The 14,510-nt window shown below is 38.3% G+C and overlaps 1 protein-coding gene across 8 annotated transcripts in view; it reads left to right on the forward strand.

Moving 5' to 3' along the window:
* SYNE2 (spectrin repeat containing nuclear envelope protein 2) overlaps positions 1 to 14,510 on the forward strand; it is a 317,434-nt gene that overhangs the window by 34,808 nt on the left and 268,116 nt on the right. The window lies entirely within an intron of this gene.

Below are 14,510 nucleotides of genomic sequence, written 5' to 3' on the forward strand. Positions count from 1 at the left end.
AGGCTAACCTAGTGGATATAATCTTGGAACTTCCATGATTACTCACTTCAAGATCAAAGTATTATATGCTGTGTGCTTTTTAGCTGTTGGTGCTATGAAAGCAAAAATGCTTTCTGTGTTGGTGTTCCTATTTTACTGGGCACCAATGAATGTATGCTGGAAGTAGTCTAAAAGGTTTCCTTTTCTTAGAGTATGTTAGTGTTTGTGCAGGTTTTCTTAAAACCCTTTCTATGTAAAACAGCTCCTTAAGTTTTCTGTTGGGGTAGGGGCTCTGCACTTCCTTCTTGCTGTCAAAATAATCCTACCAAGATAGTGTTCTACTGGTCTAGCTCAGTAGGAGATAGCAAACAGCTTTACTGGTCATCTGTCTGCTTGGATTTAGTACACTGGTTTACTACAATATTTGATAGAACATTACTGACCAGAAAACATGGATGTCACATCTCTAGAAAGAAAAACTATAGTAGTTCAATTCCCAATGTGTACCTTAGTTGTTTTTTTGTTGTTGTTTATGTTTTTATTTTTCAAGTAAAAATAAGAATCTCTACTGACTTTTCACTTGGCTGTTCTGGTTTTAGAGGATGAACTAGCTGTAGGCTGTGTGTTTTTCTGTACCAATGTAGCGCTTATTAAATACTTTTGTACCATGAGTAAAATTTCAGGTGTTTTGCAGAAAAAAAAGAAAAAAGCATCCTTGTTAAATATACTTTCTGGGACTTCCCTGGTGGCACAGTGGTTAAGAATGCCAATGCAGGGACACAGGTTCAATCCCTGGTCCAGGAAGACCCCACATGTCGTGGAGCAAGCCCGTGTGCCACAACTACTGAGCCTGCGCTCTAGAGCCCACGAGCCACAACTACTGAGCCCGCATGCCACAACTACTGAAGCCTGAGCGCCTAGAGCCCATGCTCCACAACAAGAGAAGCCACTGCAATGAGAAGCCCGCGCACCACAATGAAGACTAGCCCCCGCTCGCTGCAACTGGAGAAAGCCCACGTTCAGCAACAAAGACCCAATGCAGCCAAAAAAAAAAAAAAAATATATATATATATATATATATATATATATATATACACATATATATATATATACTTTCTGAGTTATGGTTTGCTTGCTTATTTGGTTATTTAGTTTTTTAATTTGTTCATTCCTTACCTTATTCACAAAGGATTTAAGATGACCGCAACAAATATGTATAAGAAAGGTATTATATGTCAATAAAAGGTAAAAACAAAAAACAAGACAAAGGCCAGGGAAAAACAGACATAACTTTGACTGACATAATTGCTACAATTTGACCTCAGAGTTAGCTCTGTGTTTCTGGACATCCAAGGTGAAAAAAGAAACACTGATTATATGGTTCTTATTTTCAGAAAGGAAGATAAGAACAGAAATAATATAGAAGCAACCACAAAAAAACCCAACCTGTAAAAAAACAAAACAAAACAAAACAAAACCCCAACCTGTGTCTCCAAGGAAATGAAGTATTTTCCTAGCATTAAATGGTTAAAAAAAAGAAAAAAAAAATTTAATGGAGGGCTTCCCACAGGGGAGCTGAGAGTCGTAGGAACAGTGTCCTCCATAACTTTGCTCCAGTTTGTTCATTTGTTCACTCTTTTACTCTTTCCTCAAACATTTATTATGTACCTGCTCTGTGCCACATACTGTGCTAGATGATAAAGATACAACAGTGAGCCAAACATAGTCCCTTCTCAGCACTCGCAATCCAGAGAAGACCCAGGGCCAAAGGATCTGCTCCAAAAGAACAGGTAGGCTCAGTGGTGGAACTTGTGAGGATTGGGTTTCTCCATGTTGGCAGGCACTTCAAGTTGACATTCAGGACCTACAGCCTCTACTGTGATGCCAGGATGCTTTACTCCAGCGTGAAATGCTGGGAAGAGGCTAACAAGAACTAGGTGATCGATGGGAGTCAGGGCCCTAGCTGGTCTGGCTGGCCGCAGGGCGGAAGTTATTCCTGGAGTCAGGACCAGAGTAAGTGATCTGTTAGTCACACAGCTACTTCTTGGGGAAGAAGGCCAATCCACCTAAAGCCAGTTTCCTGAATGGCAAGCGGACCTACCTAATTGCTTGTTTCTTTTCACTGTTTGGAAAATGTAAACAATTCATATACAGTGGTTTTAACAGCTTTTTGAAGATGTAGGTGATGTTTAAGGTGTCCTGTATTTCATTTTTATATGCTGGCATTTTACGGAACCTTCAGTTTTTGTTTGCCCTGTTGTAATGGGAGGGGACTTGGACAGGGAGAGAGAAAAACACCCCGCAGAGCCTGGACTGCTGATCTTCAAGAGAGAGGAGATTGATGGGCAGGGAGTGGGGACATGGGGGAGAGGCAGAGTAAGAATATATTCACCAAGAGTATAATCATTGAAAAAATATATTCTTGAGTGCAAAGAATTCTTAGGAATATATTTTTCTTATGAATAATAGCAAGCCAATTTATGCCCTTTAGTACTTCCTCGCCCACCCTCTCTCTGTTCCACCTCCCACTAGAGGCATTGTTAATCCATTGCTTCCAGGCAAGACTCCCCATTGATTCAGGGTCTCCATGGGAATGAGGCTACAGGGGACATGCACTTAGTTCAAGAAGATGGGACAGGAACAAACAGAACCTGGCAGAAATGATAGAGTAAGTCACAAAGTCATTCATAGTGTTTTAGGGATGCTTCACTGTGTTGTCTACAAATTAGATGTCTTCCTAGAGCTTAGAACTGGAATCTGGATGTCTTCAAGCGACTTGACATTGAAAAATATTAAAAAGATCTCACTTACTGAAAGCACATAAATTTCATCTTCCACTAATAAATTTTTCTTTCTCACCAATGGAGAACAACTTGCATTTGTATCTCATTTTGTAATTTTCAGCATGCTACATGTTATCTCATCTTGTGCTACAGAAAGTCCGAGTTTGTTTAACTCACTTATTTGTACCCTCCTTTATTGTAGAGAAATTTTGAGTTAGTTTGCATAGAAACATAAAATTCAGTTGAATAGAAAAATAGATGAGGATATTGCAGTGAAGGAAAAATAAGAATAGATGCATAAAGCTGGTGAGATAGCACCTTGTTTTCCATAAAGTCATTTGTAGTTGCTAGATCCAGGCTATACCAGCCAAAATAAAGAGAGGGAAACTTTGTTTATAAAAATAACATGGTCATTAGATTAAAAGAATAAATGCTCAGGATCACAGTTTTTCTTGGTACTGAGACCTGAGAATTTTCCACAGCTTGTTCTCATGAAAGGAACACTATGTGGCTTACAGACTGTCTTCCTGAACTCCTGTGTAAGAAGTACAATGGTAGGTCTCTCTTGACTGCTTCCTATAATATCCTGCTTGGTAAGGTTTATGGGATTATGCCAGAATACGTTTTAATAAAAGCAGTTCTCTAGGGGGATAAAACAATGCAGTTCAGGTTCACAGCTCCCTGATGGCTGGACAGGATCCAAAGACCACATCCAGGAATGGGTGGACGTTTAGTCTTCCAGGCGTTCCTCCAGGAATATTATTTCTTGTAATCCAGGGTTTTTAAATGCACAGCAGAGAACTTCGGGTTAGATTCTTTGGCAAGAACCCGAAAGTGTGAGTTGGCTCAGACAAAATCATTTCACAGATGAAGAAACGGGACCTTACAGAGGCTGATGATTATCCAAGGCTTTGAGGTCAGTGGCAGAGCTGGGACCAAGGCCAGATTCTTCCGACTCTTTTTTTTTTTTTTTTCCCCCCGACTCTTAAGTCTAGGGCTCTTTCAACCATTTCATCTCTCCTCTCTAACCTAAGTAGAATTCTATTACAATTTAAAAATGTTAAGAATGGAATTTCTTAATGATGTTTTGTTAAATATCATATTTGCCTCTTACCATAAACTTTATTAATAACTTTTGATTCATAATGGGTCAACAGATGGTAAAATAGCTTAAAATCTGCAAATGTAAAATGATCTGGGAAGAGGAAATCAGTTAAGATACCTGTTTTAGAGAATCATTTAATGTGTTGTTCAATAAAATAATTAAAAGTTTGGTCTGGAAAAAAAGGATGACTATTTCTAACATCTGTAATGTAATCCTACTTAGATGTTAACTTTTTAAAAAAATTAATTTATTTTTGGCTGCGTTGGGTCTTCATTGCTGCACACGGGCTTTCTCTAGTTGCGGTGAGCGGGGGCTACTCTTCGTTGCGGTGCGTGGGCTTCTCATTGTGGTGGCTTCTCATTGCAGAGCACGGGCTCTAGGCACGTGGGCTTCAGTAGTTGTGGCTCACGGGCTCTAGAGCGCAGGCTCAGTAGTTGTGGTGCATGGGCTTAGTTGCTCCGTGGCATGTGGAATCTTCCCAGACCAGGGCTCGAACCCATGTCCCCTGCATTGGCAGGTGGATTCTTAACCACTGTGCCACCAGGGAAGTCCTAGATGTTAACTTTTTAGAAGAATGAAACATTAGCTATAGAGCTGAAGTCCCGCCCTCCCACTCCTTTGCCCTCTACCCTGAAGTTGTGGGTATCACTCCCAAGCGTGTTTCTGTTCTTTTACCATATATGTATGTGTGTGTTTAAAATTTACATAAAGTACATAAATGACTTCATAGTGTATCAATCCTTTTGGACTTGCTCTGCCCTCCACCCCTGAACATTTTAGTTTTGATATTTAACCTTGCTGATACTGGTCATTCATTTTAGCTGTGGAATAGTCTTCCCTCATATGACTCAACTACAGTTTATCCATTCTCCTACTGATGGGATTCGACTGTTTCCAATTTTTCTGCTATATATAGTTCTTCCATGAACATTCCTGATAAGTCCTTGTGTCCATGAGCAATTTTAGAACATTTTTTAGTTGGCAGAAATTTATTAAGTCACCAGCTGTTGCTACTCCTACCTGAGCATCAGTCACATCCTGGGTCCTCCTGGGAGATCCTTGCACCCAAAATGCTGTTTGGGTCAGCATTTGCAGCCAGTGCTGATCCAGTCTTTGTGTACCTTCAATGCCTTCCAACTCCTTGGTAAATTGGTAAATTTTATGTTATGTGTATTACTACAATTTTTTTAAAATGAGATAGAAAATTATTTTCAACCTATAGTCTATGTCCACCTAAAGTATTAATCAAGTGTTCGGGTAGAAAATAGTCATTTCTTGACATGCAAGTCTCCAAAAAATGTATGTCCTATGCTCTCACTCTCAGAAAGCTACTGGAAAAGTTACTCCAAAAAAATAAGACAGTAAAACAAGAAAGAGGATGGGAAGTATTCCAACAAAATTGAAAACTAAACTAAACATGAGAAAAACTCCAACTCCTTTCTGCTTGGTTTGCTCAGGTTCTCGACTAGGACCTGTTCCAAGAACCTTTCATTTCTCAAGGACCCTACCCTACCCTAGCTCCCTCACACCTAAGAGATGATCTGACTTCTTATTTTCCTGAGAAAAATGAGGTCATCTGATGAGAGCTCCCTCGATCCTTCTCTCCCAAACTTCTCGGCATTTCCACTTAGAAGAATGGTGAACATGTGCAAATCACAAATTCTTTGTGGAATGAATGGAGGTAGGAGTTTTTTTTTGTTTGTTTGTTTGTTTTTAAGTTTCTCAGACCCCCAAATTGGAACTTTGTCTTGCCGGGAGCTACACCCTCTTCAAAATCACTAATTCAAGTACCCTCTGACATCAGCCTCCAGTTCTTCTAGCTTAACATCCAAAGTACTCTCACTGTGATGGTTCTTCAGTTTCCCTCAGACACCAGTCTGTGTGCTCCTTCATTCTATCTGTTCACCTCTTCCTGTTTTCACATCCCCTCTTTCTATTTCATCCTCCCTGCAGCTCCCACCCTGGACCTCTCTCCCAGAGCCCTACTTTTTCCTGCTCCGACCCGCTGCATGGCGGTCATCCTGGCAATTTCTCCTTTCGTTTTCCTGTGTTCAATGTCTAGTCCCCGTTTTTCTCATGTTTAGTTTAGTTTTCAATTTTGTTGGAATACTTCCCATCCTCTTTCTTGTTTTACTGTCTTATTTTTTTGGAGTAACTTTTCCAGTAGCTTTCTGAGAGTGAGAGCATAGGACATACATTTTTTGGAGACTTGCATGTCAAGAAATGACTATTTTCTACCCGAACACTTGATTAATACTTTAGGTGGATATAGACTATAGGTTGAAATAATTTTCCATCTCAGTTTTTAAAAATTGTAGTAATACACAGAACATAAAATTTACCAATTTAACTATTTTTAAGTGTAAAGTTTGGTGGTATTAAGTACATTCACATTGTTGTGTAACAACCGTTACCACCGTCCATCTCCAGAACTCTTTTCATCTTGCAAAACTGAACTCTGTACTCATTAAACAATGGGTTAATTTAATTCAAAGTTAATTAAAACAATTAATGTCCCACACACCCTCCCTCACCCCTGGCAACCACCATTCTATTTATGTATCTATGAATATGAATACTGTAGGTACCTCATGTAAGTGGAATCATCAGTATTTGTCTTTTTGTGACTGTCTTATTTCACTAAGCATGGTGTCCTCAAGTTGCAGGCATGTTGTACTATGTGTCAGAATTTCCTTCTTTCTTAAAGCTGAATAATATTCTGTTGTATATACATGCCACATTTTGTTTATCCATTCATCCATGGATGAACACTCGGGTTGCTTCCACCGTTTGGCTATTGTGAATATGGATGTATAATGTGAATTATATACTGCTATGAATATGGGTATATAATAAGCTCTTTGAGACTCTGCTTTCAATTCTTTTGTGTATGTACCCAGAAGTGGAATTGCTGGATCATCATATGGTAATTCTATTTTTAATTTTTAAAGAACTGCCATAGTGTTTTCCATAGCAGCTGTACCATTTTTACTTTCCTGCCAATGGTGTGAAAGTTTTCCAATTTCTCTACATTATTTTCTGGTTTTTTTTGATAGTAACCATCTTAATGGGTTTGAGGTAGTATCTCACTGTAGTTTCGATTTGCATTTCCATTCTGATTAATGGTATTGAGCTCAAGTCCTGTGCCCATTTTTAACTGGGTTGTTTATTTTGTTGTTGTTGAATTGTGAGAGTTCTTTATGTATTATGGATATTAACTTCTTATCAGATACATTATTTGTAAATATTTTCTCCCACTCCATGGGCTGCCTTTCACTCTTGAATGTGTCCTTTGATGAAAAGAAGTTTTAAATTTTATTGTAGTTCAATTTATTTTTTCTTTTGTTGCTTGTGCTTTTGGAGTTATATCCAAGAAATCATTGCCAAATCCAATGTCATGAAGCTTTTGTCCTACGTTTTTTTCTAAGAGTTTTATAGTTTTAGCTCTTATGTTGTTTTCCTGGAACTTTTAAGATATTCCTCACTGTCTTCTGTTGTCCAATATGGCTAATACAGAAGTCTGATGCTATTCTAATTCTTGTTCCTTGGTGTGTGGTTTGGTTTTTGTCCTCTGGGAGATTCTTTATTCTTGCTATTCTGAAATTTTGTAACCATGTGTTTTACCGAGGGTATTGGGCACTCATTGTGCTCTTATGTTTGTCCTTCAGCTCTAGAAAATCTTCTTGTATTAATTCTTTGATAATTTTCTCCCTCTGTTTTCTCATTTGGATGTTAGATCCACTGGATTGGCCTTTAAGTTTTATATTTCTTTTCTGTTTTTCTCCCTTTTGTTTATGGGAGATGTCCTTATTTTATTTTCTAACTCTTTTATTGATCTTTAAAAATACAGCACTTAAATATTTTTTCATAGTGCCCTGTTCCTGTCTTATTGCCTTGCCAAACTCCATCTTCCTGGTTCTGACTTGATCCTGTTGGCTTAGTTTCCCACGGGACATGAAGCATTTACTTTGAAAAAAAGTGGAGTATGCACAAGTTACCTGGCTTCAGAACTGATGTCTGATGTACATCTGAAATGTCAAACCTGGACTCCTGCTTTGCCCTCAGACCTGCTCCACCTGCAGCCTTCTCTGGCTCAATTCATGGCTTCTCCATCCTTCCTGTTGCTTACGTCAAAAATTTAGGAGTTAGTTTTTATTCTTCTCTTTCTCCTATGACATATGACATCGAATCGGTCAGGAAGCCTTGTTGGTACCATCTCCAACATATATTCAGAACCTGGCCACTGACCACTTACTCCTTCTACTTCTGCAGCCCTGGTCCCAGCCATCATCACCTGGATTACTGTAATAACCTTTTCCTCCCAGCACTTTATTATGAAAATTGTAAAATATATAACAAAGTTGAAAGAACTTCACACAAATAGCTGTATTCTCAACACCTAGATTCCACCCTTAACATTTTACCGTGCTTGCTTTCTCATTTATTACCCATCTGTCTATCCCTCTGTCCATCCATTCTGTGGTAACCTTTTAACTAGTCTCCCTGCTTCATTCCTTGTCCCATGTGTTGTTCCCACACATCAGTCCAAATGATAATTTTGAAACATAAGTCAAATTATATCTCTCCTCTACTCAAAACTCTGCTATGGCTGCCCATTTCACTATTACTAACTCTGTAGACTTTGTAATCCTCAAAAGGAAAATTGCCTTGGTAATTTTCAGGTTCCTGTGGAATTGTGAATTCATACTGAGTTTCTGTGTAGTATTACCATTGTATCACTGAGGATGGAATTGACTTTTGTCTTTTGGAGGAAATAGAGCAAACGGTAGTGCTTGCTTGTTCAGAGGGCTATGATTAAAATCTTTAAGCATTCATTCCTGCCAAGGTAGTTGTCTTGCATTTTGCTTTCCATTTCAGCATATGGTGGGTGTGGATATTTATAAACAAGACTAAGTCTGATTTTACAAGGGCTTTCCAAAATTAATTCTGTCCAATAGAATATGACTTTTTGCTTTGATATTGTTAAAAATCCAATGGTTAAAGAAAAAGCTAGTGAAATGTGTTAGCAGCATGCAGAACAAAACTTTAAAATATATCTCTTGTTATATAGTGCATTGTCATGTGGAAGTGTAAAATGGAAGAAATGTTGATTCTGTTTGTAACTGATATGGTGAAGCCTTTTATAAGCTTTAAAATAGAGTTCACCTTATGGCATCATTTCTAAAAAATTTCAATTATCAGTTTCATTTTTAATTTTTCTTTCCTTTCCTATGTTTGCTGGTTCCTCGGGGTTCCTCTTTTGTGTTTGTTTTGATCTCTTCCTTTCATTCTTGGAGGCTCTCCTTAAATGTCTCATAATCTTTGGCTGTCCAGTCATATTCAAGAGTGAGGAATGAAAAAGCCAATCAGTGGAATTTCACAGCTGGGTGATTTGGCATGGAACTGACTTTTCTATTGAGGAATCCCAAATATCAATCTCTAGAGGTCTTTTCTAGGGGCTTTACTTTCTCCAGAAAAGCATCCTCTGAAATCCCACCTGTGGGTGGAGCAAGGGATCGGGGCATGCGTCTGGCTCCAGCACTCGTGGAGAAGGTGGGGTTGGTGAGGGCTGGGGGTCCCCCTGTTGAGGTGTATACTTGTCTAAAATCTTGCTATCGGTCCTGATCTTCAGCACACTCAGACCTCTGTCTCATCCTCAACTTCTGTAGTAATTCTTGCCACCAATCCCAGACCTCTCTGGGATTCTTTAAAGATAGGGGTGGAGAAGCTAGAGTTAATAGGAAAGCCAGGAATCTTTGGTAGCAATTTAGGGACAAAGTAATGGGGTCACGGGCAGAGGTGATGGCAAAAGGAATGAAGAGATATATATGGGGGAAAGCCCCCAAACCATTGCCAGTACTTGTAACTTAAAGATCTCTCTAGGTTTTTTGGGAGACTGGTGACATGGTAGTAATGAAGGCAGGGAACTTTTGCTGGGGGTATTATGAGCTTTAAAAATTGGAGTGTGGGGTGCAAGGGCAGAATTTCTAGGTTAAAATGAGCTGATGAAAATTAAAAATAATTACTTCCTGAGTGCATGCTTTCTAGAGTTGTGCTGGTCTATTAACACATCCAGTTTTGTGGCTTTGGACGTTTTTATCCTTAAGTGTTTTTACTCTACGTTTTAATATTGTGATTAGCTTTTAATTTTTACTGCTGATTAAGAAATGGGATAATCCTGATAAATTCATTTCACAGATTATAGTAAATACAATTTATATACTGTAGTACATCTGCTATAGTAAGCACGCAATAAATGTTCGTTGCTACTGTAGTTTTTAGTTTCATGTGCTTCACTGAAATCCTTATAAGATATGTATCCCTTTCTATAGCAGTGGACCCTGCAGTTCAGAGCATTTGGGACTTGGTCAAGGCCAACAGAAAGCTCTTTTAGGGAAGTGGTTACATTTACTTAGAATGCTGTTGTCATGGTTGAAGTGGGTGGTTTATCAGTACAGTTGGAATTGGCTGGGGAGTGGCACTGCTTTGTTGTGAGGTAGCAAGTGCAGCAATGTCATATCCAGAGAATTGCTACGTGTTTGTGTTCCAAAAGTGTGGTGAATAGTTAGGATTGATTGTTCTGGCATTTTGTGGTGATTATTAGAAAAATAAATTGCCTAAAAGGAGATAGAAGAGTGGATCTTAAAAATCAATTGATCTGGGAATTTACACCAATTGCTTCTGGTCAAATGATGATGAAAAGGTAAGTAATAACAGAGTTAGGAAAAGTTAATGGGAAAAAGATGGAGAAGCTTATTATGGCAAGTGTGTCACTAGCTTTCTTCTGTGAGCTTGGAGGCAGATCAGAGTTAACAACTGTCAGTTGCGAGGACAAGCTCTATAACCTAACAGACAAAAGGGAGATCCTTTAGAATTCCTAGGTCGACCGTAAATAACCTGGTACAGCTGAAGAACAGAAGAAAAAACAGGGAATTTACACCAGGGAAAATGGTAACATTTAAACCACTCTGTTAAAGAACTACCTAAATGTGTTGAACACGTCCTGCTATGGTACATACACCTTCCGATCAAATTTTGAAGGTGACATAGAAGTCCCTTTCTCCCCATTGACAGTGCTTTTTTCAGTGCTGTTAGAACAGCAAGCAGGGCTCATTAACAAACTATCTACTAATGAGAAAGTGAGACCTCTTGAGCTACCGAAAAGGCTTTTAGGAGTCCTTTCTAGAAATTTCTGACAAACCCAGAGAAGTTTTCTAATATTTTATTTGTGTCAAGAGAGTATTTTTCTCATTATACAGCTATAGATATACAGTTTCCATAGCATATGGATTGGAGAACTGACCCTGAACTAAATAATACCTTATTCCCCATTTGTTGTCATTTCACCAAAATAAAAGCAAAAATGTTTTTCTTATTGCAGCAGAAATAGGCATTCATCATTTGAAATTTAAAAAATGCAGATAAGCAAAAGGAAGAAAATAAAAATCACTAAAAATTCCATTCATTAGAAATGATCTCTATTCAAATTTCACTTTTGAGTTGTAAAAATTCTAATCATAATAATCCAAAGTACATGCCAAGATTTCTTTTTTTTTAAAAATTATTTATTTATTTATTTATGGCTGTGTTGGATCTTCGTTTCTGTGCGAGGGCTTTCTCCAGTTGCGGCAAGTGGGGGCCACTCTTCATCGCGGTGCGCGGGCCTCTCACTATCGCGGCCTCTCTTGTTGCGGAGCACAGGCTCCATATGCGCAGGCTCAGTAATTGTGGCTCACGGGCCTATTTGCTCCGCGGTATGTGGGATCTTCCCAGAGCAGGGCTCGAACCCGTGTCCCCTGCATTGGCAGGCAGATTCTCAACCACTGCGCCACCAGGGAAGCCCCAAGATTTCTTTTAAAAGGGAAATATTCTAGTGTTTTGAGGTTTTAGAGAAACCAGACACATATTAAGATGTATTGCATAAGCAAACCACAGTCGTATCAAAATAGCTTATGCCATTTATAAAAGCATGTGTATTAATTTACATGCATTTTAGAAACACAGTTCCACATGATTCTACTTGATCTTCGAATCTTTAATGCCACTACATTAATTCTTTACCTAATCTTTCGTATGTGTCTGAAGATGATCTATTATTTTCATTCTGAACCCTGATGTTACATAATTGTATGTAACTTTTATTTGAAAAGGAAAAGTAAGGTGATGCGGACCACCTGGGAAGAAGGGCTTGTCTGTGCTGTGATTCCACCTGAGCAGGCAGCCCTCGTGCTCCCCACAGGGGAGTCGGAGGGCAAATGATAGGATGGCCCTCAGGATTTTGGTTGATAGACCCTTGTGAGTGACTCACTGAGCACCTAGCCAAGCCTCATTCCTCTTTATGCCTTCCTTGCTCATATTCTTTCTAGCTTCTCAGTTAAGGTCCTGAGAAGTCTCTCAAAGCTTGTCTTCTCTACTGTGTTCCAGTTTTTCATGAGCCCTATTTAGCAAGTAAATTCCTCTCTGGAGATGTCAACTGTTTCTCACCAAAAACAATGATGGTGGAAATGTCATCATACGTTGTCTTCAGTCAGATCCTCATGACCTCTGTAGCGTGTTTTGATAAATAATTGTGCTAAGACAGTATTGGGATCAATAATCCAACACTTGCAATTGATTCAGTCTTCATAGCTTGGTTTTACTTTTTTTTTTTTTTTTTTTTTTAGTTTTTTGGCTGCACTGCACAGCTTGCGGGATCTTAGTTCCCAGACCACGGATCAAACCTGGGCCCTTGGCAGTGAAAGCCCGGAGTCTTAACTGCTAGACCACCAGGCAATTCCCTGGTTTTACTTTTGATTTACATTTTTTAGAAGCTCTAGGAAATTCTTCAGTAAATAAAAAAATATATATTACTGACCTGTTTGTTAATAAATGTTCACTGTTAAAAACAGAAACCTCTGAGACACATAAGTTATTTTAAGGTCTAGACTTTTTTTTTTTTTTACAAATACTAATTTTTTTTCTACAACTTTAATATAGAATATAGTGGATTCCACATGCCAGTCTAGTCCAGGAACATTTCTTGATTCTCTGGTTATCAATTTGTTGCATATTATTCTGTTTTTATTTTAAGTTCTTTCCCCTACATTTGATAACATATTTATTTAATATTGAATGGCAATGAGTGGCCCTCAGAGACATTTTTATTAAATTCAAGGCATTACCCGAATAATGCTTAGAGGACTATTTGGAGGGAGATGCTGTTTTATATTAAGTACACTCCTCTAATCACATCTATCTCCAGATTTAAGCGATAGGACATGCCTCTCCTTTGCTTCCATAACACCTTCTACATACGTTTCTTAGAAGATTTCACTCAATATGTGTTTATCTGTCATTCTCAGAAGATTGAATTCCTTGAGAGCAGCATATAGCATATATAAATGCTTGCTGAGTAAATGAGTAAAAGAAGGAATTAATAAAATCTGGCTAAGTTTTAGCTAGCTCTAGCTGGCTCTATGAGGTACCAACCTGTATTGGCTAAGAGCATGGACTCTTGAAACCAAAACCACCTGGGTTCAAATCTTAGCTCCATCATTTATTAGCTATGTGTCCTTAGACAATGGTATATGACATTTGTGCATCTCAGTTTTGTCTTTTCAAATATGGGATAATTACAATACCTAACTCATGCTTAGAACAGTACCTATATATAGTAAGTGCTATATAAGTGTTTGCTACTATCGTTATTATCCTTTTATTTAATAGCCCGGGCATGGAATAGTGGGTGCCATTAGGAAATTAATTCTGGAATTCAGTTTTTCTCCCTGTTATCATGAAGAAGTGCTTTGCCTTCACTTTGAGTTCAGGAGCTCTCAGCATGGGAATGGGTAGTGGAGGTCTTTAGTACACCAACAACTGAGGACATTTGTACCTTTATCAATCAGCAGGCTGCACAGGCTCATTGAACGAACAAGAAGCTTTTTATTTTGATTAGAATTGTATAAACTCTGTATAGGAACAATGTTACCTCAGGCAGGCTCTGATTCATCTTACTTCAGAGGATAAAACAAATTAATTATTAATTGATAAACATATTAATTAATACACATAGTTTATTTGGTAGGTAAAAATCTTTAACAACAGTGATCCATGGGAGAGATGATAAAGGAGTTTTGGATGATAAACAGTGGGAAGACAGGATTGAAAGATTTTCGAAGTCTGGCTCTAGCATTAGATGTTTAATGATTTTTGTTCTTTGCATTTTTTTAAGTGGTCTATTGGATATGACTGATTGTATCTAGTTCTTGGCCTCAGGTTTATTTATTTTTTTGTCTCCCCCCACAACATTTTATTATGAAGAATTTCTAATATACAGCAAAGTTAAAGGATTTAACAGTGAACACACATATTCAACACACAGATTCTGCCATTATCGTTTTGCTGTACTTTGTTGATCACGTGTCTGTACACTTATCCATTCCTCTATCCATCCCCTGATACGTTTTATGTTTTTATGTACTTGATTAAGTTTATTTTGCTAAGAAAGTCATCATCTGTATGGGAGAAGTCAAAGATTTATTCTCAGCCCCCAGAATACTAATAGTGGCGTACACATACACGAAGCAGTACTTTTAAAGAGTTGCTCAGTAAGAATTACTCTTACTGGAAGGATTCCTTAAGAGTCAAAGTGGGGGTAGAGAAAG

Source organism: Balaenoptera acutorostrata, chromosome 3 (assembly GCF_949987535.1).
Source record: "Balaenoptera acutorostrata chromosome 3, mBalAcu1.1, whole genome shotgun sequence".
Classification (NCBI taxonomy): Eukaryota; Metazoa; Chordata; class Mammalia; order Artiodactyla; family Balaenopteridae; genus Balaenoptera; species Balaenoptera acutorostrata.